This window comes from Aquila chrysaetos, chromosome 6 (assembly GCF_900496995.4).
Source record: "Aquila chrysaetos chrysaetos chromosome 6, bAquChr1.4, whole genome shotgun sequence".
NCBI lineage: Eukaryota > Metazoa > Chordata > Aves > Accipitriformes > Accipitridae > Aquila > Aquila chrysaetos.
In genome coordinates this window covers 50,025,016-50,048,202 of record NC_044009.1, presented here as the reverse complement: position 1 = coordinate 50,048,202, position 23,187 = coordinate 50,025,016, and the positions used below count along the sequence as shown (strand labels likewise).

At 41.8% G+C, this 23,187-nt stretch overlaps 1 long non-coding RNA gene across 2 annotated transcripts; it reads right to left on the bottom strand.

The window, feature by feature from the left end:
• Positions 1 to 78: 78 nt before the first annotated feature.
• Positions 79 to 22,051, bottom strand: LOC115343395. 2 transcript variants are annotated; one of them, XR_003924108.2, is made up of 7 exons: positions 21,984 to 22,051; positions 19,123 to 19,263; positions 8,033 to 8,196; positions 5,665 to 6,755; positions 5,455 to 5,576; positions 5,082 to 5,198; positions 79 to 1,604 (listed from the first exon to the last, which is right to left on the bottom strand). It is a non-coding gene; the product is annotated as an uncharacterized LOC115343395 (long non-coding RNA). The 2 variants fall into 2 exon arrangements; XR_005932744.1 differs by lacking the exons at positions 19,123 to 19,263; positions 21,984 to 22,051 and adding an exon at positions 10,723 to 10,882.
• Between the last annotated feature and the right edge of the window lie 1,136 nt (positions 22,052 to 23,187).

Sequence of the window (23,187 nt, the reverse complement as noted above, 5' to 3'; positions counted from 1 at the left end):
ACTGTAACAGTACACTGGATTGTTGCCGAGGTCACCGAGTAGTACTGGATGTCAAGAGGAAAGCAGCAGCTCCGAGAGCCCTCCAACGCCCCAGGCTCTGTCTAAAAACCCACACACTTTTTCTCAAGCATTCAGCCTCTGATAGGTAGCCTGATAGCACGGCCGATTTGCTAGTATTACAGAGGTCCAACGGTGCTTGCTTGTTTTAAGACGAGCCAAACTATGCTCTGGTGACCACCGTGACGCTGTGATTCCCATGCCCTATCGCATTCCTCTTTCTCAGATCCCAGGCATTTTTTTTTTCCCCTACGTGCAGTCCAGGATGTAGACAAATGAATTCCAAGTGACCTATGTGGGGGTGGACTCTTTGGAAACAAACAACAAAAATAAGATATCTCCTGTCCTCACTTTTTCATTTGGTTGTTCCCTAGATACAGTTTATTCGTGGCAATGAAATACACATTGTGTCTCTGGAGCTAGATCCAGCAGCAACATCTTTACCACCCCCTAACCTTGGCTGTTTTTTTTTTTTTTCCCTTCTTTCCTTTCTTTCCTTTTTTTCTTTTCTTTTCCTAATTTTCTATTTCAGCCTTTACAAAAGAGATCTTGTTTAATGTTATCTGCTCCTTTGGAAGTCAGGCTGCCCTTTAAAGCCTATCATATCAAGGCTTGCTATTGATTTAAACAATGTTTTTTTCCCCAGAAAAAGTTTAGGAAACTGGAAGTTTTGAAAAAAATGCTTGCACATATCTGCACTGGCAGGAGGATCTCCTGTGCAAATAATCACTGTGTGTTCAGGGAAAGGGAAAAACTTCTTCTGAAACTTCCAAAGTGAAGAAAATCCTGTAGACACAAAAACTGCTGAAAAGAAATAAAACTGCAGTTGGGGAACAGACAATAAACATTTCAGATTGCTTTATGGCACACTATTACAGGCAACTATCTTGCTTAAGTAGGCATAACATTTTTCACAGTATATATTTAAGGTTTTATTATGGTTTGGATTAACAGCAGGAAACCATTGCTCTTGAAGGGAGGGGAGAAATAGTTTCTGCCAGTCCGGTGGCCTGATAGGTAGCAAAAAAACCATTTTAAAATGGCCTGAGAAACGCACCGCACCGTCAGGCACGAGCGGCCTCGAGCCTACCCTGACGCTCACGTTGCGGACTGCCTACGCAGCCCGCGAAAGGGAAAAGCAAGAAGTGACCCTTGGGACCGGTTCTGGCCCCGCAGTAGCTGCCTTGGTTTCCGAGACTTTCGCCGGGGCACCGAGGGAAGATGCAGCCCCGAGATCTGGCGAGAGCAGCGCCTCGTGCAGACGGCGCTGGGAAGATGTTGTTTCTGCTGTCAGACATCTGCGCCTCTCCCACCACCGGCGCGCTTCAAGCGTCGACGAGCCAACTGGCAGCAGCCCCTTCTCGTTCTTGCTATCAGTATAAGCCTGCCTTCCCCACCGACGTTGCTGCCTCTTATTTTAGGGCCAGACGTCAGACCGTTTGGGGCCTCCGCGGCCTCTCCGCGGACCTCAGCCGTCCTCCGGAGCGGCTCTCGAGGACAGCGAGCTATGCGGTGACATCTCCTCCCAGGCTGCCAGCTCCTGCGAGCTTGAAACAATGGAACAAAGAATAACGGGAAAAGAACAGTCCGCAATAAAGCATCCAGCATTGTCCTGGGTTCCCTTTGGCTTCGTTAAAATTAGTGACGTCCTTCAGTCCTGGGTGCACCAGACCTCTCCTGCTTCTGCACAAAGCAGAGCCCGGCGCCGCAGAACCCTGCCCGGCAAACAGCTCTCGGCATTTCTCGCCTGCCCATCGCTGACACGATCGAATTCGTGACTCCGGGGCCCGAGCCCTGCGTGGGGAAACCACGCTGGAGCCGCCCTGTCCCTCGCCCCCTTCCCGCTTTTGTCCCGGGGGATTCTGGTCGAGAGCGGGGACCCACGCCTGCGAGCTTGCTGTTTGCAGGACATAATAACCTGTAGATATTTAGCTGTCCAAAGGAAATCAGAGCAACCTGATTTTTATTATTCCCCATAGTGTGACAACTTGCCACGTTCCTTGATTTACTTTTTACCTCCTTGGAAAAGTACACCATTTACCCCGGCTGCTCCCACTAGTGGCTGGGGCCTCGTGGGCATGGGGGGAACAAAACCTTCCCTGGACTATTCAAAGTTTCCGCAGAGACACAAGGAGCCAATCTCTTTGTAAATTATGTGAATTGAAGTAAGTAATTTAACAGCTTATTCCCGCAGGTAGCCAGTGACCACTGTATGTCCCTGTTATTTAATGTGACAGTTAACCTTTCCAAGGCTGGTAGTCATTTCAGATTAACTTTTGTGTCTTAAAAATTAGTAAGCAATTTTCTTCTGGTTAATTTTGTTTTAATTGTTAGTTGTTCCACGTATTTCCAGTGGTCATCTCATCTACTAAATTTGTTCATCCGTTTCAGTGCATCACTTTGTGCGTCAGAGTTGGGGGGGGAGGAGGGGGAAGGGTTGCTAAGAAATTGGAAAACATTATTTAAGTAGGTAAGATTAAGTATTTGTGCCATAGTTTGCAATTATAATAAAATAAATCTAGAAACTATTTCATGTATGAGAGCATGTACATTAGAAAAAATATTTCTATAACAGATAACCATCTTCTGAACACTAGAATGTTAGTAATTTGTCAGTTTTTCTTTTAATTAAAACTGTGAATATAGTTCATGCTCTGTTTGATTCAGTGTCAACATTTTGGATGGGGGCTAAAACTGATTTCCTCTTAAATTTGTTGCATTTCTCAGGACAACTGATGAAGTGTGCCTTAACATTAAGCTCTTGAACCCATGAGGTTTGCTTGTTTCAAGATCAGTAAATCAACAGATATTAGAGTAATAGCCGTGATAAGACTCAAGACTTCTAACACTTCTGTAAATGCTCTCTTTACCAAAACCGCATCCATTTTTCCTCTCAGACAACCTGTTTTAATTCATTGCATCATTACCAAGTTGGTCCACTGTAAAATGAATTAAAATTACGCTGGTTAGAAGTTTCATTCTAGATATTTTTTCTCAATGCAACCCATGAAACATTTAAAGTGTTTAAACTTTTTTTTTTTTTTTTTAACACCACAAAAATCTGTCTGGTCTTTCTCTAAATCATTTTTTTTAAATTATTTTTATTTTCAGTCTTCCTCTGGGAGAATACATGAACTTGCATGAGTTAAGGGTATGTCTCCCAAAGTAATAGTAGGTATTAACCAGGGAAGGGCTCCAGTGACATCTTTGCCAGGGCAAGTGCAACTGGTTTTGACCCTCCCTCAATTATGGTAGTCCCTCAAAATACAATTACTGTAAAAAAAGTGCTAATTCAAAAAACTGATATACAATTTAAAGGCAGCATCCACCAAAAAACATCTGCTGGGTTATGGCTCATGTACCACAGGACTCTCCGGTGGTGTTCTCACCCCTTCCCACCAGCTTACTCTGCAGTGGGCAGGCACAAGATATCCGTGCACATTTCAGAGCTGGCCTCAAAATCTGCCTAACCCCCACAAAATACATGTGGATTTCACTGGAATATTTTTTTTTTTCCCCCATAAGTTTAGATAGAAGATGGTTTGTTAGGGGAGTGATTATCATTGATTTCTAAGAGTCTCTCCAACTGACCTTGTTCACCAGGTAGTATTCAGCAGAAACCACCGTAGAAGTTTGCTAAGGAAGATCTGGGTGAGTTAGGAGCCCCAGCCCTCATGCCTAACTCAAGAAACTCATTCCACCCCAGTAACATGCGAAAAAGGAGCTCAAACTGGGGCTTGGCCCAGGGAGGACTGGGAAAAGCTTATTTCACCAGTCACCAGTGCTGAGCACATCTACTGCAATGGCTGAGGAGGAGGAGGATGCGCCATGAAGGCAGCTGCAGTGCCAGGACCAGCTTGGGTGCTCTCAGTGTAGGTGCTGATGCAAAGGCCAATGTGTTCCTTGTGCCTAAATGTGAACGCATGAATACGTTTTCTGCTGTAAAGAGGATGATCGCAGAAAATGTTATGTATTGGGTATTACTGACTGCATCCACATGCTTTCATGTCAGGCTCATCTCCCGCTCCCTCGCCACTGCGAAGCTGCGTTAAGCCATCCAGAGAGTGGAAATAACCATTACGTTTCTTAAAAACACTCATAACTTACCATATTTATCTCCAAGCTTTAGTTCTTTCTACCTTGCCTATTTTAATAAATACTCACGGCACTCAATAAAATTAAAATATCAATGAAAAAAACAGATCCATATGAAATTTTCCCCAGGGATTAGGAATGGAGAGGAAGCACATCTGGTACAGGAGAGTCATATTGCTAAGTATGCTCAACTTCCCCGCTGATAGGTGAGTACAGTGATAATCTAATTTATCTTTAATGTACCTGAATGCTTCTTGGATCAAAGCCTGGGGGATGCAAAGGAAAAGACTGAAAAGTGAGAAAGTCCACTCGAAAAAGATGGTAACTTTCAAACGTATATTGTAGTGGTAGTGAGAAAGAGCTCATACTTGATTCCCTGGGAATTACCTCAAGACAAACATGGTGAGAATTACTTTGGAGAGTATGTGAGGAAAAGCACACCATGAGAAAGAGGAGCAGATGCATCTTCAGAGATCAGTATTCCTCATGCCTCTAACTTCACACGCCCTTTACACAGTCTTCTACTAATTTTTCTACACTGATAATCTATAGAACCTAATTATACAAAGTTTTAAAAAAAATCCTTCTATAAAACGCATAATGCCTGATATCTGAGTCACAAGCACAGTTAATGTAATCTAACACATATTGCAGGAACCTACTGCACACAGATATTACCAATTAGCACATGATTTTAACAATCAACATTCATGCAATTAATAGAACACTTCATATTCCTTCTAATTTTGAGCTCTGCATGAGCATATGTTGTCATGACGGAATGTGGGATCATTTATTTATACTGGAAGCAAGGCTCCACATAGAAAGCCGAGATGCTGAAAGTTAGCCTGAAAGTGAAAAAGGCTCAGTTTTGCATTGAGAAAAGAATACTTTTAGTCTGATTTCTAAAAGTTGAGCTGCGTCCTTACCTTCTCGTTGATCCTTGCTGCTAGTGAACTTCTGGAAACTGCGCTCTGATTACAGCAGGGGAATACAACCATCAATTAATCAACAAGCGGGTAAACACTCTTCTCTAGAATTGAAAACTACAACATAATCACAACTCATAAAAAAGAAATAACCATAGTGTCTTGTTTAGATTTTTTTACAGTCAGAGATAACAGTAGCTGAGCACCTTGTTTTCCTTAACATGTTTATTACTATATTTTATTGTGAGTAGGGAAGAATTATTATACTTATAGAACAGATGAAGAGCTAAGGTGTAGAGAGATTAAGCCCAGATCCCCACAGTATTCAGCCACCCATTTACATTGAATTCCATAGGATTTAGGCATTTAATACCTTTAGGATCCAGTCCTGTCTATTTTCCTTGCAGCAGAGGAAGCAGGGAGCTGAACGCCTGTCTCCCAGACTCCCAGTAGTTGCCAGCCTACCTTGCTGGTCTCTCTTCTTGCTCTTCGGTGCTAAGATAAGTAAAAAGCAATAAAAACGTATTTTAATTACTGAAGTCATAGATGTGTTACTAGCTCATTAAGGAGACGAGATGCTTACTAAGAAGATGTTTTTTTACACGTAGACTGCAAGGAGTCACACTGCACTGCCGCAGTAGCTGGAGCTGCTATATTCCCCGTCTCTCGACGAGAAGGGTAACGTCAAAACACAGGGGTTGTGCAAGTCTTTGCTCCGGAACATCCTCACATCTTCAGCTGCCTCGTTACAGAGATGTCCCCCATGTGTTTTCCCATGACTCGAGACATTCCAGCAGGCCTTCACGGCCAAGCACTCCCTTCAGCAACTCCTGCAAGCCTGAGTACAAAGGTGCGCCATGCCAGCGCCCTACCACGCTGACCTTCCCTTTGGTTTAGGAAGCTACCTAGTCTAATCCTGCTCTCAACAGATGTTGGAGAATGCGACAAGAGTCGCAGCCGTCGGGGAGTCCCCGTCCGCTTGCAAAGCGGTACTAGAGGTGACCCAAGATGGGGATCTAATGGCAGGAGCAACCGCTTTCCTTCGAGCCGCACGGTGGCTGTCCCCTCCTCGCCTTTCCAACGGGTTAGCAACAGCGTTAGGTTCCCGTGGGCTTTTTCTTCGGGAACTGCTCTAAGCCCCTGCGTCAAGAGGCCGTCGATGCAGGGAATTCTCCTCCGGCAGCGGGGACTGAAGCAGCTGCAAGAGCTGCAGATGTAGACTCTAAATCATTGTGTCTTTTCCTCTTTCAGGACAAGCTCCTGAGAGGCTTTGGTTTACCACACGTCTGATGTGTATTTATGTGTTGCAGAACAGGAGTAAAGTACCGATTCTCTGGGTACAACTGTATTTCTAAAAAACATCAGAAGAGTATTTATGTCCCCCGTCGCTGCCTCCCCCCTCAAGGGAGCCTTCACAGAAGCGTCACCTTTTGGGCTGCTGCTGTTTCAAACAAAAATAGATTATAGTGGTCTATAGGTAGCTAAAGAAAAGAGAGATTTCACCTGTGACTGCACCTCTCATACTTATCTCAAGGGCTCTTCAACAAAATCCTGGTAAACAGGGTAGCAAACGCTCTCCAAAAGTCAGTGTCTGATTGTGTGACTTGTACACTTTGAAATAAGTATGCGGTTAAGTCAGCCCAGATTTCCATGATGAGCAGGGGAGACGCACAACTATAGACAAATAAGAGGAAAAAAGAAAGGTCTCAAATTCAGTTTGCCTGAGGTAACTTCAGCCAAGGTAATAGAGCCGCACTAGTGTCACTGACAGGGAGGTAAACTAAGTAACGTGGTTTTTCACACTGACTAAATACATTAGCAATGGCCTTCCTGTCAAAAAAAAAAAAAAAAAAAGAGATACTTTCTTCTGCTGATATCGATAGTAAATATGTATTTTTCTTAACCATTATTTGTACTGAAGGCTTTATTGCACAAAGAATCCAGGGGGAACAAAAATTCATATAATTGTGCAGGTTGGGGAATTCTCTAAAAATACGTAACCATGGCACCCTTGTCATTACCAATCAAGTAATCTTGATAAAAAGTAAAGTAATTAGCCTTTGAGAAGAGCATAAAGCTAATTAAAAATGACAACTTAGTCATCTCAACAAACAACAGCACAGAACGAGTCAGTAGTTCTAACTATAGCACAACGCGATAACCTGACCTGGCAAAATGGCTTGCCTTCAAGCCCGTTAAAAGAAACCACAGTTGACGAGAGTAAAACTTTGATAACCTTTCCTTTGTTTTAAAGTTTACATTTGCTTCATCTATCATCCAATATTTGTTTGCTCTCTGTGCTTCATCATTTTATAGTAAGACTTTGCCCACCTATTGGTAATTTTTGTAAATGAAATGACAGACACTCCTGTAGTCTGCTAAAAGGAGACTATAAAATACAAAGTATGAACATATGCATTGTCAAAAAGATTTACAAGTTGCAAATAATAAGTTCAGTCTCATAACAAAGTTTCTTGTTCAGAATTTATAAATAATAACCAGAAACAAAAGGAACCCGCTGGTCTCATTTATATAGTTATTTGGGGTTCTCTCCTCCTCTAGATGTTAATGGCAAGATTTTAATTAATTTCTATGGGAACAAGAGTGAATATTTCTTCTTTTCTTGCCATCAAAAAATCCTTCAAGAGGACATATTTTCAGAAAATTATCGTATTTACCAACACTTTTCTTAGCAGATATATTTACTCAGGTTGCAGGTACCAAAGAAAACAAATTACTGTCTCTCCAAATCACAAGATTCTGCTAAATATTTCCTAACGTAAATATACATATGTGTTATAGTTATAATTACATTTATTAGTTACAGCCAGTATATCCTCCTTAAAGCTGAGTGCCCATTTGCTTTAAGAATTAAAGTGTCCTAATCTAAGGTGTGGGTACACAACTTAGTCTCCATGAAGCTTTAATGCAACTCCTGAACTCATACTCACAGGATTAGATTTAAAAAGAACAGATCAGTGCTGTCATGGGCCAAATCCCAAACACTGGTATCTTCAACAGATCCAGCTGAGCGATGCTGACACTCAACCACGCTAATATACCTTCTTGAAGCACACAGAGGAAATACAGGTTTGATCCTCAGAACAGGGATTGACTGGAATAGGAAAAGAGGTAGAAGAGATTATAATTAGGTTTTGCCTAGCCCATGCTAATCTTTGACTATAGTTTTGGTTCCTTCTTGCTGGGAAAGAACAGAATAATGATTTAGAGGAGCCCTTAGGCTGCTGAAACACAATGCATAGGAAGCAACCTGCAAAACAGAATGATTGCAACTCAGTGCAAGAAGTGAAAACTTAAGCTCCTTTTACTTACAGTATATATGAATACATGAGTTGGTAAAATAGTTACAGATGTGTATCTAGACCAAATAAAAAGACCTTGTAGCCATGGAGAAAATATGTATCTGCTTGTGCTGCACTACTTCCACTCGTAGGAAAGCTTGAAGCAGAAATGAAATGTTTGCTTATATTTTGAACAAACGTTGGATGAAACAAAATTCTGAGCAACCGTGAACTAAAGACCTTGATCCTGCTCTGTAATGCATGGTAAGACACAGTTCACCAAGGCCAGCTCTGGCTTAGGAAAGCGAGTCTCCCTAAGCTTTCTCTGCAGTCAGTGGAGAGAGGGATCATCCATCCCCAGCTATTGTAAATAGGCATCGTTCCACTCGAATCCATGGAAGCAGACCAACATATACAGGCTGAATATCTTAGGCTGTGATCCCAAATCTACAGATCTGCACCTCTTAATAATTCTTCGTATGCCAAACGTAATGACATTGGACAACCTTTCCGAGCTTCAGTTTGTAAGCTTTTCATCAAAAACATTTTCAGTGTCAAATAGTCTTCCCGCTGAATTCTGTATCACAAATTTGGTGCAATTTTGGGTGATTCCAGGGTGCCTTTTAAATCCTTTAAAGTGTTTGCTCAAATTTATTTGTAAAGTTTTGTTTTTCTTTTAAAATAATCTTTCTCTTAAAGGTCTTGAAGGAAACACGGTCTCTTTTCATAAGCCTACTGGACAAGCAGGTGGCTTGGTCTCAGGCTTTCACTCTTTGGTGTTATAGGACATCAGGGAAGATAAGAGAAGTGTTGCTTTTCTCTTCCTTTTTTTGCTTTCCCCAAGCAAAAATTAAATTTTTACGGGGATGAGGTAGTAATCTACAACACCTGCAAAGAGAAAGCATCTACTTGATCTTTTGACATTCCATTTCCTTACGTAGGGAAGGTGGAGATGAAAATGAGATATTTGTCTAGTAAGGAAAGAAGAAAAGAGTAAAATCTCCACTTGCTCTTGTACCTCTCATCAGACCTACAGGCTCTTAAACTTAATTCCAAGTTTAACCTGGACAAAGAAATGGAAAAAACACACTGTAGGGAACAAGACTGCATTGGCAGTGGAGTGGATTCAATGACCTAATAGTTCTTTTTCCATCTCTGATTTCTTTGATACTATTTATAAAAAGGAAACAAAAATGATGGGCCACTCCAAACAAATTGTTACCATAAACCAACAGCAAACATCAAAATTGGCAAGTGCCCCTTTAAGGCTTGCATGGCTCATGGAGCCAGGGAGAAGACTAATAATGTACCTCTCTGAAGGTCCTGGGCTATGTTTATTTCCCGTATTTATTTAAAAGAAAATCAAAATACTTTCAAGCAAGTCGGCTGGTTCCAAATTTAGGAACAATTGAACAAAGAGGAATCTGCTAATTCCAGATGGAGTGCATATAGTCCCTTGGCACTTATTACTTACCAAATGTTTCGGAAAGCAAACACATGACCTAAAAGATTTTGTGAGTGTGGGGTCCTCAAAAAGCTCTTAACAAGTCATGTATTTCTAACTGTATTTACTTTACCCACACACAAAACCCCACTTCATTTTCCTTTCTTTTTTTTTTTTTTTTTTTAAAGCAGACAATACTCCCTTTAAAGACTATTTATGTACGATTCGGTTATCCCATAAGGCTGGGGGCTCTAAAGGTGTCTCCTTTGAAAGGCTTCAGCTGTGGAGCATCTGCTCCCTATGCAAGGTCCACCTTCCCCAGTACCGCGGCTGGCGCAGGTGTTTTGCTAACGTGGGTTCCTCCTGTCCAGCGGTGGGGGAAATGGGCACCCACGGATAGTTTAACATCTCAAAGATGCAACATACGTTTCTGATTTTTTTTTTATTTAATTCTTTTTTAAATGTGGTCCTTTGCATGTACCCAAGTCGTCCACCAACATCCTGCACACGGGTGTCAAGGCAACCTCAAAACACACCTCTAGGCAAATTAATATAATATTGCTTACACACATTTTGTATTCATTACTGAGACGCTTTATATTAATTTCATAAGAAAATGAGTCTGATGAATACAACTAGGAATTTTTAGTGACTATTATAATCTATTATTATAATTGTATTCTCCCCAAATTAAATACTTTGGGGGAAGAGTAAAGTAGAAAAATCTTAATTTTGAGGTCGTTTGATCAAAGGCGGTCATTTTTCAGTAGCTTGCCAACCCCAGGAGCACAGCACCTTACAGAAGCGGCAGTGCCGTTGGCCCCTGTGCCTTTCTCAAGCTGCCGTAGCTGGTGCGCGGCCGCGCGTGTAGGTGTACGTAGGCAACGAGCCTGACCTGTACGGGAGCGAGTGCTGCTTTGGGAGATCTTCACTAAACCCCTTCAATGTGAGAAGGTGGAAAGGTTTCCCTTCCATTCCACTGCCCAAACAGAAATATCTCAGTGACGATTTTCAAAACAGAGCCTACAAAAACTTCAAAATTTCTTCTGTTGGTTCTCTTCTGCCAGTGGGACAAGCCCAGTCCTGCAAAAGGGGCAGAATCAAAGACAGCAGGCTACAGGAAAAGGTTTAATAAATATCAGTCTTAATTATCAATTGGGATTTTTTTTTCTATTATTACTTTCAACATCCTAACAACCTGTCTTTTCTTAAAAAGCAACCCCTTTCCACTGTTCTCAAAGGAAAAAAAACAAAAAAAAACCAAATTAAAAATCCTAAAGACAGTGAGTTGTGACTAAAAGAGACCAAAAAGAGAAACAACTTTTCATGACAGCATAAACAGGTAAGTATAATTTAGTCTTGAGTTTTCCATGAGTGATATCTCTTCCCTTGAAGCTTTTTCATCTCTTTTTTCCTCTAACTCTGTCCCTTGTTCTAAAAGCCTTACCTTCAGTTATGCTGTAATCCTTTCCTTTGGACTTCTATGCATGTCATTTTTTCATAGCCACAGACTCAGGCCGGAAAGAAACTGAGGGCATGCATTATTATTATTTCAATTCAAGTATCTACAAAGTGAAATTTATCTGCTGACAAAGATGTACACCCACTCTCCTTGTGCAGGAACTCTTCTCTAACTGCGTGCAGTGTGATGGTCCCTAAAGTTTTACTACTGCTGGCATTTCTCTGCAAATCCTTAAGCTGCACCAGCAAACTCATCTGAATGCGTTATTTTACATTTTTAACTGAAATGCTTTTTGTTTTTATTTTAATGAATCCCCTAACTCCAAGTTTAATTAAACTCATGTTTTTAAATTAATTACCAACAAATGCAAATAAGGCAAACTACACAAACATGTATTCGCCATTCGCTGATAGATACGTGGGTTTTTTTTAATCCTGACGTGTCAGGATTTTAAAATCTTAAAGTCTTGAGGGTTACAACCCAAAAATTATTTTCACTTGGGGCTTTATGAGAATATCTTACTAGTGTATGACAGGGAGCTCAACTGCTTAAAGGAACAGAAAGCAAACCGCAGGTTCTTTAGCTTTACCTAAGTTATTCTTGCCAAACAACAGTAAAACTCATCAGAGTTAGGCCTGTACATACATTATTATAAGAGGAAAGTAGAATACAAGAATTTCTTCCTCTTAGTTATGTTTAACTGCCCTAAATGCTGACAAATACAGATACACTCTCATTAAGTGCTCTCTCTGGTTATTTAAGTTCAGCCACAATAGAAATCCTAAAAGGAAGAACTAAGAGTTCAAGCAACAGACTCCAAAGCTCTGAAACCCAAGAAACCCAAATTTAAGACACGTAATACACTCATGCCTAAAACTTAGAAACTGTCTCCTGGTACTTGCAAGTGGCGACCATTGCCAGCGCCCGAGGACAGTACACAGTTGAATTACCTTCTTTACTATATAAGCATTACTATTTCCAGGAGAAAATATTTCAAAATCTCATGAACTATTACTCTGAAGAGTTGCTCAGGAATGCCTTAGCTTCTCTGATGACTTTTTCAACTTAAAGCACTGTAAAAGCAGCCTTTCCCTAATACGTGGGATTATTTAAATCGTTAAAGCAAGGAGCCAGGAATATTTGTTTCTGTTCTCTTCCTAGAGCTGACATGGATGAATTTGGCTATGTCCACACGTCTAGTTCAGCTCACTCTCACAGTCCCAGGATGACTTGAATCCACACGCAGAGGTCTCGAGCTTGCTTAAAGCCTAAGCGCGGTGCTTGAGCTCTGGCCCTCCTGGATGGCTGCCCGGAGCTCAGCCCAGCGTCCTGGCCCTCTGCACCGTGGACACGAAGTAAAGCCAGCACTGGAGTGCTCAGCGAGACAGTCCCCTGGACGCTGTATTTTCCCCTCAAGTCAGCAGGTAAGAGCTGTTTTTCCTACATGGCAAAGGAATTTCTTATGTGCAGCTGAACTACACACCTATGGAAAACATATTCTGCAAGCGTTGCAAGCCTTCATGTTTCCACTTCTTTTTATAGTTATTTAAAAATTATGTTTGGGCTATGTATACTTATATACACCTCGATGTACATATGTATATTGCCTCTTCTACTCCTCCATCCCCCAAAACATCAGGCAGATTTCTCCACCATTTACCATGGGTGGAAGGAGCAGGTCAACGGGCTGCCACTAAAGTATCTTTTCCCCCCATAAAGGGGTTTACTGCCCCGTAAGATGCAAGATGCGAATGCGTAAATTTGTGGTGCTTCTTTCCCCACCAAGAGGGGAAATAAATAACTTGGAGGCAAAATTACTAGCTTAGAGACCTGCCTATGTAGATAACTTTTGGGCTAGTGGGAGTTCTTCCAGCTCTCCGTCCCTCCGTTTCCCCAGATAAAAAATGGGAATAAGTGACCCTTAACGATCTTATGCAAAAATTTAATTATGTTTAGCTTATCTAATTGATGTATTTTGAGGAGACTGGCTAAAAGATGTCCTGTGTGCAAAGCTATTTGTTGTGTTTAAAGATATTTGTGCTCCCATCCTTGGGAAAATTCTTCACGTTCCCTGTCCTGCTGCACTTCGAAATGATCCTATCTTGATTGCGTTCCAATTACCCAGTGTCAAAAATAATCAGGAATAGGAAGATAAAGTGCAAGAGTGTTCTGTGGAAGTCTGCAACTCCAGCGACTCCTCCTTCCTCTGCTTCTCCAACCTAAACATATGCAATCCTTTGGAAATAATAAAAAAAAAAAATAAAAATAAAAAAAAAAAAAAAAAAACCAAAAAAAAACCCCAAAAAAACCCCAAAACAGAGCAGTGTCCACTCGTCTCCTGAGCAGTTCCTGCAGTACAACAGTCTGTAGGCAGCCGCCTAAGATTTAGAATCAGAATTTCATAGCTTGAGAAAGTCCTTAAAATATCCCACGTCCCCCAGCCAACTCCTTCAAAACCGAGGAAACAAAGATATTCCCTCCTTTGCTTTTTCACAGTTTCCTTTCAGCCCGTATTTCGGCGAGAGGCGCGGAGGACGCCCGCACGCCGCGCTCCCTCGCGCCGGGCGCCCGGAGGTGCGCGGGAACCTGGGCTCCCACCCAGACGGCCCCCATCAAAACGAGCTTCGGCGAGAAGGGGTTTTCCTTCCTTAAGAAATATTGCAAACAGAAGATTCCCATGTTTGAAAGGTCAGAGGAAAAAATATAATGCACTCATGAAGAGACAACCTCATTAATCCTGTTGTTCTTGGCCCAGTCAATAGAAGAAACATAAATGCTGTCAACACTGCGCTGCTAGATAAAGGATAAAAAGTGGGAATGAAATGTTTTACTGCAAGGACTGTTCTTATGGTTTGAGAACATTTCTGGAAATAACCTGAGCTGAGAAAATGTTCCCTAGGAGGAATACATGCTGTGGGAAACTGTGTGGAAGATAAAGTTTGGTCAGTGACCTTCTCACTATCCTCTAATCACGCAGCACACACTGCTCCAAAGAGAAGAAAGAAAAAGGGATACTGTGCAGCCAGAGACACTTTACCTTCCCTGTATTACATGAACTGAAGTGGAAAACACAAGAGTATCATAAATCTCTATTTCATGCTTTCGGATACTGTAGTGAAATAATAATCTACTGTAACTCGCAGGGAAAAAAACGTGACTTTTGGTTTAGGGCACTTTAATAGCACAAAATGCAATACACCTTCAGTGAGCATAAAAACAAATGACTGGAAGTTGCTAAAAGGGGAACATGCCTTTTCGTCTGTGCAACATTAGAAACGGAGAAAGATCATCCCATTTCTCATCCAAAAGCAGGGATGACAGAGGAGGAAGATGCAAGGCTACCTCTCCAGTGCAGGTGCTTCCCGGGGATGATACATTGCAGAAAAGCTCCATTTAAATACTTGCACGTTAATGCATCAGCAGCGTTCAGAAATTGTATCTGTACAGACAGAGTGAGTAAATATTAGCATATGTGGTTACTCCTGGGAAGATTAAGGAGTCATCAAATATGGATGTCCCTAGCGCTCCACATGCAGTGAGGGTATTGGAAAACTCCCACCTTTAGATATTTGTAGGGAATATCACTTTTTTCCTTCTTTTTTTTTTAATTTTTATTTTTTTTCCTTTAAAACCAGAATTACTGTAATTACTGTCTCTAAAAGGTGATTATTTGAGGACTGGTGTTACACGCACAGAAATGCCAAAGCTTTTTCGGTTTCTGTAGCACGAATCTCAGAACTACAGTATGATCTTCCTGAAATGGCATTACTGCGGTAATGCCATAGCACAGAAGTTGGGCAAATATTTTCCTTGTACTCATCAGTTACTGGCTGTTGACAAATACACTACCTAGAGTGGTAATGCAGGGTAATGATGTCATTACTGGGGGATAAAAAATGCAGCTGCGGTGCATGTCTATAGTTCTTGCAAAATAGAGGTCTGGGGGTGAATTAGTTTGTGTATCCCAGATCTTTCAAATATTTCACCAATCATCACAGAAATAATTGCAAAAGTGACTGGTGAGCTAATTCAGACAAAATACATGCGAACCTGAACTGCTCCAATTAGAGATAACCTGTTTTTTGAAGGCTCCTTAGAAATAAAGGGAATGGACTGGACAGAATGAGATTTCTCTCCATCTTCTTCACTTGCTGGTTTCAAATCGGACATGAAACAGAAAGGGTGTAATAAACTATTCTCTTATTTTTCTTCCATCCATCTGGAAACAAGATCTACCAGAAGTCTGACAAGAAAGCCTGATCTCCAGCCAGATTTCTAGAAATGTTAATAAGAGTTCCTTATTCAAAAAGCACCTTCAAAACTTCTTATCTATCAGGAAGAGAACCTCATATGTCGCATCATCTACCACAATTATTCCTGGAAAAAAACCAAGAAGTGCCCTACAGAATTCTCCTGCTACCGTATGTAACGAAACCTACATACATAAAAATACAGAGATAAATCATACATATACACGATAATGCTGGTGACTACACATGAGATTAGGAATAAAACCTTTTGGAAAACCTTCAAGAGATGGACGGTGGGGAACAGCAACGTGAGAAATTTTCTCTCGTGGGCTTTGTTCAAAATAAATTGATGGAGGCAGAGTATTGCCTTCGCTTAGGTGTAAGCTCAGAGCTTTCCAGGTGCAAACCAGAAACATCTCAGAGACTCCCTGACGACGGGGCAGCATTTCCAGCTCTTCAGTCGGGTACACTTCAGCTGCAAAATGCGCTCAGGACCGCGCAAGTCCTGCAGAGGCTTTGAGGGCTGGCACATTGCAATAGCGGAGAGTCACCAGCAGAATTTCCCTGCTCCATTTTGTGCAGCGTAACTTAATGGCGCTATCGACATCTTCTGTGATATACGTCCTGTGATCAGTGCAATTACTGCATGTCATCACCACTGTAAATTTACCCAGCCTGAAACCATTTTAAACTTAAACTGCATACTTAAGAACTACTATCCACCTCCTCTTTGTAAATTAGCTATATGATTTATCTGTGGGAACCATTTCAAAAAGTATACATTCAGAAATACATATACCACATGATGTCTTTTCCATATGGCATCTCATAATTATTTTGCTGTGTGTGAACATGATGAAAACAGTTTCATAATTCTCTAAGGGTTAGGGTAAATTATTTCAATTAGACATATTTCAGAGCAAACATTACCTTAGGGTTTATTAATAATAGTACCTGAGAAGGAACAGCTGCCTTTTAAGCAGCGAGAGCTGTCAGCTTCTCACTGCCCCCCCTGTAGCACCCCTTTTGTGACTCTAAAAAAATGGCAGATTTTCTCATGCTTTACCTAAACAGAGAACTTGGCAGCAGAGACCTGGTTGTAATCCTCAGCAAGGGAGCTGGTGGGTGGATTTTTTCTCTATAAACTCTTGTATAAACCACACCAGTCTCCTGGTATTTATTTTGTGTAATGTTGGAAATCATACACAGATCCAACAGGCCATGTAAAGGAGTTTTGTAACTTCCTGAAACCCTTTCAGGCAAAATCTTTTCTCCAACAGCAGTCCCAGGTCGTCAGGATATTATCACCAGTTTTTAAGGGCAAGGTTCCTCGACCATTTGTAATAGTATAGCTTTGAAAAGATGCAATGCGATTCTAAATTAGATCAACTAATTATTAGGAATTGCTATTAGAATTAATAATAAGAAAATTAGCTCCATTGACAAAGTATACGGGCTGTTTCGTAAGCACAGGGCTTACAAACAGCTTGCCTTGTAGTTTTATGTGCTGTATTCCTCATCTAGCTGTTTTTATATATTAATACTGTCATATGACACGCAGTGATTTTAAACTACCGACTCTGTGTCGATACCCCTCTGCACAACATAGCCCATCTGCTTTGATGCACCACGTCACTCTACAAGTGCATCTGCCTCTCTGCAAGTAATACTTACGTTTTTACACACAAATGCCCAAGAATCACCTAGGTTCATACAAGTCCCTAAAATGCCGAAGTGGAAGTGTGCTGAGAGCCAGTCGGTGAACAGGCACGGAAAATTTCTGCCTCTCCTCACCCTGCGCAACTTGCGGAGAGGCGAGTCAAATGACCCTGAATACACAGTCGCTAAAGCTGGGTTGAAAAAAGGGACAGAGTTACGTCCGTTGGCTAACAAATAACGCAGGTAGAATCGCAGAGGGGGCTGGTGTGACTGACTACTCGTTACAACCTGTGGGCTGGAAGAAAATCGTTGCAGAGCTGTAGCTCTCAGTCTGAGAGTGGGAGGTGAGGGCATCAGCCCCCCCCCGCCAACCCTGCTTATTCCAGCCTCGTGCATGGAGGAGGGCTGAAGGCACCCAGTATGGAAGAAATAAAAATTTAAACTCAGATACCTCTAACAGTATCTGTTAAAGAGTTTTAAAATGAGTACGCTGAGAAATCAGCTCTCACCTTGACTGTCAGTCTTTGAATCCAGCAGTCCCTGTGTGCCTGTGAAGAGTGGGCTTCTAATTCATTTAGCATATCACTGCCGCCACAAATATATACACACACAAATAGCACAAAAAGAGAGAAAGAGGTTGTACTTCCATGCGTAACTGTAGGTATAACGCACGTGTACAAACCCCTGTTTGCTTGAAAGCAAATTCCAGGATATCTAAAATGCTTAGTTATCACCTGGCCAAACATGACTGTGGCACTACGTTATTATCACGCTTTTATCTTTTCATCTAAGCTACAAGAGGAAAAAAGCATTTCCAAAGAGAAAAATTGATTGGTAAAAGGCATTCAAGCTATAAAATATTTCCTTTTGGTTCAGGTCCTAGTATTTTTGCCTGGCTCAAGTTCAGGAAGCTCTATAACTTTGCTGAATAATTTCCAAAGGCCTCTTGCCTGTACCTTTGTGCAAGAACACTCACGTTTAGCCTTGAAATTGCCACTTAAAAGACAAACCGTTTGTTTCTCCGTCTTCTACGGTGTAACGAAGCGTGTAGATTTCTACAGAGCTGTTTGCCCGTGACTTCTCCAGGAGGAACCTAGCCTCGTCCCAGCCCCACAAACACCTTCAGCACTGGGTGCCCCATACTCAAAGGTCCTGAGGCAGACTTTCTTTCCCACTTGCGTGTCCTGCTACAGTGTGTAGAAACCCATAGGAAGTGAACAAATGAGAACCCTGAGCCTGAGACCTCTTTAATAAATTGAATAAACAAGATTTTCTCTAAAGTTTAGACTTTGAAACTACCGTCTCATTTTGGGAAAGCTATATTCTCAATCATGGAAACTTCTAATGTCTTTCTCCGCATCATCCAAGGAGGGGACTGACCTCTGACCTTTGCTTTTCTCTCTACTTAATCCCATTATTTAGTCTCTTTCGCTCCATAACCAAACAATCTTTGTTACAGTTCATATGCTTTTATACTTTTCAAAATCCCACACTTTTCTGAGTTCAATTTTTTGGACAACTCTCCTGAAGAAAGGAAGCTTGCATCGTGGCCCTGTCCACCAGGCCTTTTCTTCCTTAACCATTCACAAATTCATTGGCTTACTTCAAGCCAATTCAATAGAGAGGCAGGAGCCCTGAAGAGAATTAAATTCCTTTGGAATTAAATGTAAGTTCTGCAAACGTTGGCAGAAGGAGACAGGTAGGGGATGGAAAAGAGAGCCTCTGCTACAGGAAAAGCTGCAACATGAGGCTCTACAGTACCATTTCTGCTGGCTTGGCATTGGCCAAGAGGCACACGCGTGGGTCTGTAGATCTCCCAGTCTCTCGTGCGAGCAGCAGCTCAGGGGAAACTGAGGCATGGTCTGTAGGCTGTATGGGGGGGAGGGTCACTGGAGGTAGTGCAAGAAGGTGAAGACACTAGTACCTGGTGAGGCAGTAGGGAAACGAAGAACCCAAATCCATAAGAAATGAAGCTTCAGTAATTCTGCATCTCAAGGTACAATGTTTATTTTGCTGTCCTCATTTCCGCAAGTGCTGATTCTCATATCCTTGTTTCACCCAATTTCTACAGAGGAATAGAAGAACAAGCAAACTGACGTGACTGCCTGGTACCCAGAGGGGAGAATTTTGTACCAAATTCTACACCCGTGCACAAAATCCTGTCATTTGCCTGTAGCTTTTGAACCTGAAAGCTAAAACCAGCAATGAAGCAAATACTTATATCGGTATTTGACTTTACAGTAATTTCTGGCATATGGCAGGGCTCACGCTACTCTCGTACCTGTTCACAATAACGTTGCATGAGTGACTTGGGTATATACTTGTGCTCAACAATTATGCAATATCCTCTGTTGGCAATGGGACTAGGCTGGGAGTCAGGAGACAGACTTCCATCTGTTAGTAAAAGGTTGTGGGACTGTAGAAAGTTTTCTTCCCGCCCCCCCCCCCGTCCTTCTTTTTTCCTCTCCCACACTTTGCCTTTTTTATTAGTTCGAGCTAAAAGTCCTTGGGCGGAAAGGCCTTTTTTTCACCAGATGTTTGCATGAGCCTAACACATTGGGAGCCCTTTCCTAGTTGAAGTCCAGATGGCCTATTGCAAAGTAGATAATAACAAGACTCAAGCAAATACTGATGTTCTTATATCTATATGACAACATCACCTTTGAAATGAGAATACTTGTCTGTATATGTTATAAGAATACATTTTTGCTTGTGTATTTAGCTGTAACAGCCTCACTAAAATACAAACATAAGATCTTAAAAGTATCTCCATCAAAATTAATGGACAGTCTGACAGGGATCGAACTTGTTTTCTGCAAAGTGATTAATAATTTTAACGCATCCGAGCTTTTGCCACGCCTGTCCTGTTTCTGTTCTACTGCGTTACGCTGCGCTGCACGCTTTACCCAGTCTGTTAAAACGCTATCTCTTCCCTTGCTCAAAGAGAAAGGCCGGACCTCTCGTGAAAGTTGTCTACCACCCACAAGTCTGGCTCAAGACCCATCTATAAATTTCATTTGCCTTTTGAAGAGAAGAAATTTTCCTTGACGAAGGTGATTATCAGGTATTAAAGGCTAATCTTATAATAAATTTGTGAATTAGTAAGCTTATTTCTTAACTAGTCAAAAGCAAATCCCTCTTGCTCATACCTTGTTACGCTAGCATTGCATGCTATCGTATCGCTGGTATTTAATCATTTGTCAGGGAAAAAAAAATTCTCAGAGATATTCACTCACTGAAATGAGCTGGGGTGGCTAGGTTACTCACCATAATGTGCTTTTCAGATTTTTTTTTTTTTTAATTTAATCCCAAAGGGCTTTTATTTTGTGTCAATTTGTACAATAAAGTTCTCTTATGAGACTGACTTTGCTCATATGTTGTTAGCGCACTTAATTAAACTCAGAAATGCTTGATTCTTTCTAGGACCTTAATTCTGTTCTGAAATACAAACAGCGTTATGTGCCCTCAACGAGAGAAAGTCAGTGTAACTCGACACAAATTTCAAAGACCTCCCCAAAGTGTTTCTTTCTGTGTTGTGCAAAGGAGGGAGGAGGGAAAGGGTTGAATACTGGCTTTTGAATTGCCCCCATTTTGAAGGTAAGGACAGTCTGAAACGCTTAGTCCCGCTTCTAATACCCCTGTAGTCTGGATGCACGGCTCGATTGAGGTCCATCTGTACCCAAAAGGAGGAATAAATTATGCATGTGAGGGGCTGCAGCAGCCTTCACATTAAATATTGATCTGCTGGTCCTCTGCCACTCTGCAAGACCGTGCATCTCCAGATCCACCTGTCTGCACCACGGTGACGGCAGCTCCCTGAGGATGGGCTTTAACGTTGCACACAAAGCCTATCGTCCAAAATAGGTGGATCTAGAGCAAATTTCTTGAACCTAATTTATTCCACACCCTTGCTAGCATAACAAGTGTTCCTGAGCCTCTGTGGATATGTATTCAAGAGGGAGCTGTCTGTCTACATTTGATTTTACATTTCCTTCAGCTAGTTCAAAGATCCTTAAGCAAAATCCAGCACCCAGGGATATCCGTGAGGACTGTGAATTCATAAACAATAAATGGTTTACAATCACCCATACCGTAACATTTTAATTTCTGGCAGAGAGAGTTTGGATAATTGCTTTTGGGTAGCATGCAGACTGCGTAATACAGGTTTATTCACCTATACTGTGTATTTCATTTGACTTGACCGTTTCCAAGCAGAAGGATTACGTGAGGGTGAGGAAACAAAAAAAACAAACTCGCCAAAGGGTGTCCACACGCTGAATGCAGGGAGAGATCTCCACCTATGCTCTCCCATCGCTGGTCTGGCAGGCAGAGCTACCTTTCAGCGAGATGGAGCACATACAGCACCCTTTTGAAAGGAGCCGCTCAGCCATATCGTCCAACGGGACTAATGAAAAACCTCTTTCTAATCCTACCGCAGCACTTCTCGACCTCAGCCTCCTGCATCGGGGACCACACGGTGCAAACGTGCTGTGGCTTAGGAGGCAGATCACGCCAAAGCAAACCCTCCCTCTTACACCTTTCCTCCAAACCCTAACAACATAAAATGGCCATTTTTTGATCCAGAGGAAATTCTGGAGCCGCGCACCACTTCTGCCGTCTACTGGATTGTACCCATATTGCAAAGACAGCAGAACCGCTGCCCCAAGAGAAAGTCCAAGGCTTGACTGTCCCACTTGCCCTCCAATACAACCCAAGTTATGGGCACCAAAAAAATATCCTTTCTGAGGGCAGGATTCCCCTCCCATCCCGCAGCCGCTCTCCTACCTCCAGACATAGGTCCTCGAGGTACATCAGAAGACTGGAAGCAGATGCCTTCTGCATCCCACTTGCTTGTCTAATCCACTTGTCAGTGCGTTTGTTGGTAAAGGTGCTGACATTTGTTTGAGACATCAAAACTGTAAGGCTGAATCAGACCTGTGAAGTATACAAATAACTATGAATGTTAAGTAATTGCTCTTACAAGAAATAACTGTAAGCAATTTTCCTTCGTTACATCCAGTTTTCTAAGTTGCAGTGAGTCATTGCAAATATTCCCAATTATTTTCTTATTAGACACTCCAGACATATTCAAACAAGTATCTGAGTAGCCTCGCTGTGTAAGAAAGACTGGAAGGGTGGTATTGTCAGGACTAAGATCTAATAGGCCACTTTTGCTAAACATTTCCAGGCTAAGTCACATACTGAAGTTTTTCCACACCTAAAACCATAGCAGTTTTCTGGAAATTTCTTAGTAAGGGTTTAGTGTGGCGTGCCCATTGACTTGGTATTCCAACCAGATTGAAAACTCTTAGAAGCTCGGCCTTTACTAATTTATTTTCATTTTTTTCTAATTGCAACACCACCAAGAAAGCACAAGGTTGGAGAAGGCAATGCAATAAAAATGTAGGAGAATCATCCCCTTTTCTTATTTTCCCAAAGAAAGATTTGGTTTTAGCTTTTGGGAGGAGATTTAGCTCAGCTGACATTTTTGCATAACCAGTACATCCTTTCCTATCTGCTGCACCGAGCTGAGTTCAAAATAGCTGAATAGAAATAACTAGCGGGCCAGTTGTGGATCTGACATTCAGAATTAAGCAGATGGTAAGCACAAAAATACAGTCTGGGTTAAATACTGACCACATTTGCCAGAAGCACAGACACAGAAACCCTAGCCACATCCAGATCATAGGCAGAGCACATACAGATCTACCAAAACAGTAAGAGCAGAATTCAGTATAAATTATTCTGTGTTAATAGTACATGGACAGCTGACAGTATTTTTCTTTTATGCACTTTTTTCCTTCAAAAGGATGGAATTTCACTCTGTACTGGACACTTTGGCCAAGAGCTTTTTCCCAAATGGATGCAATCCCCTTTCTGATCTGAGTGCCTAACACCAGTCTCCTACCACTTCATCCAGACACATTGCCCCCGCTGCGCTGACGGGTAGGAGGTGATATTTAAAGCAATGCCAATTGAACACAACAGG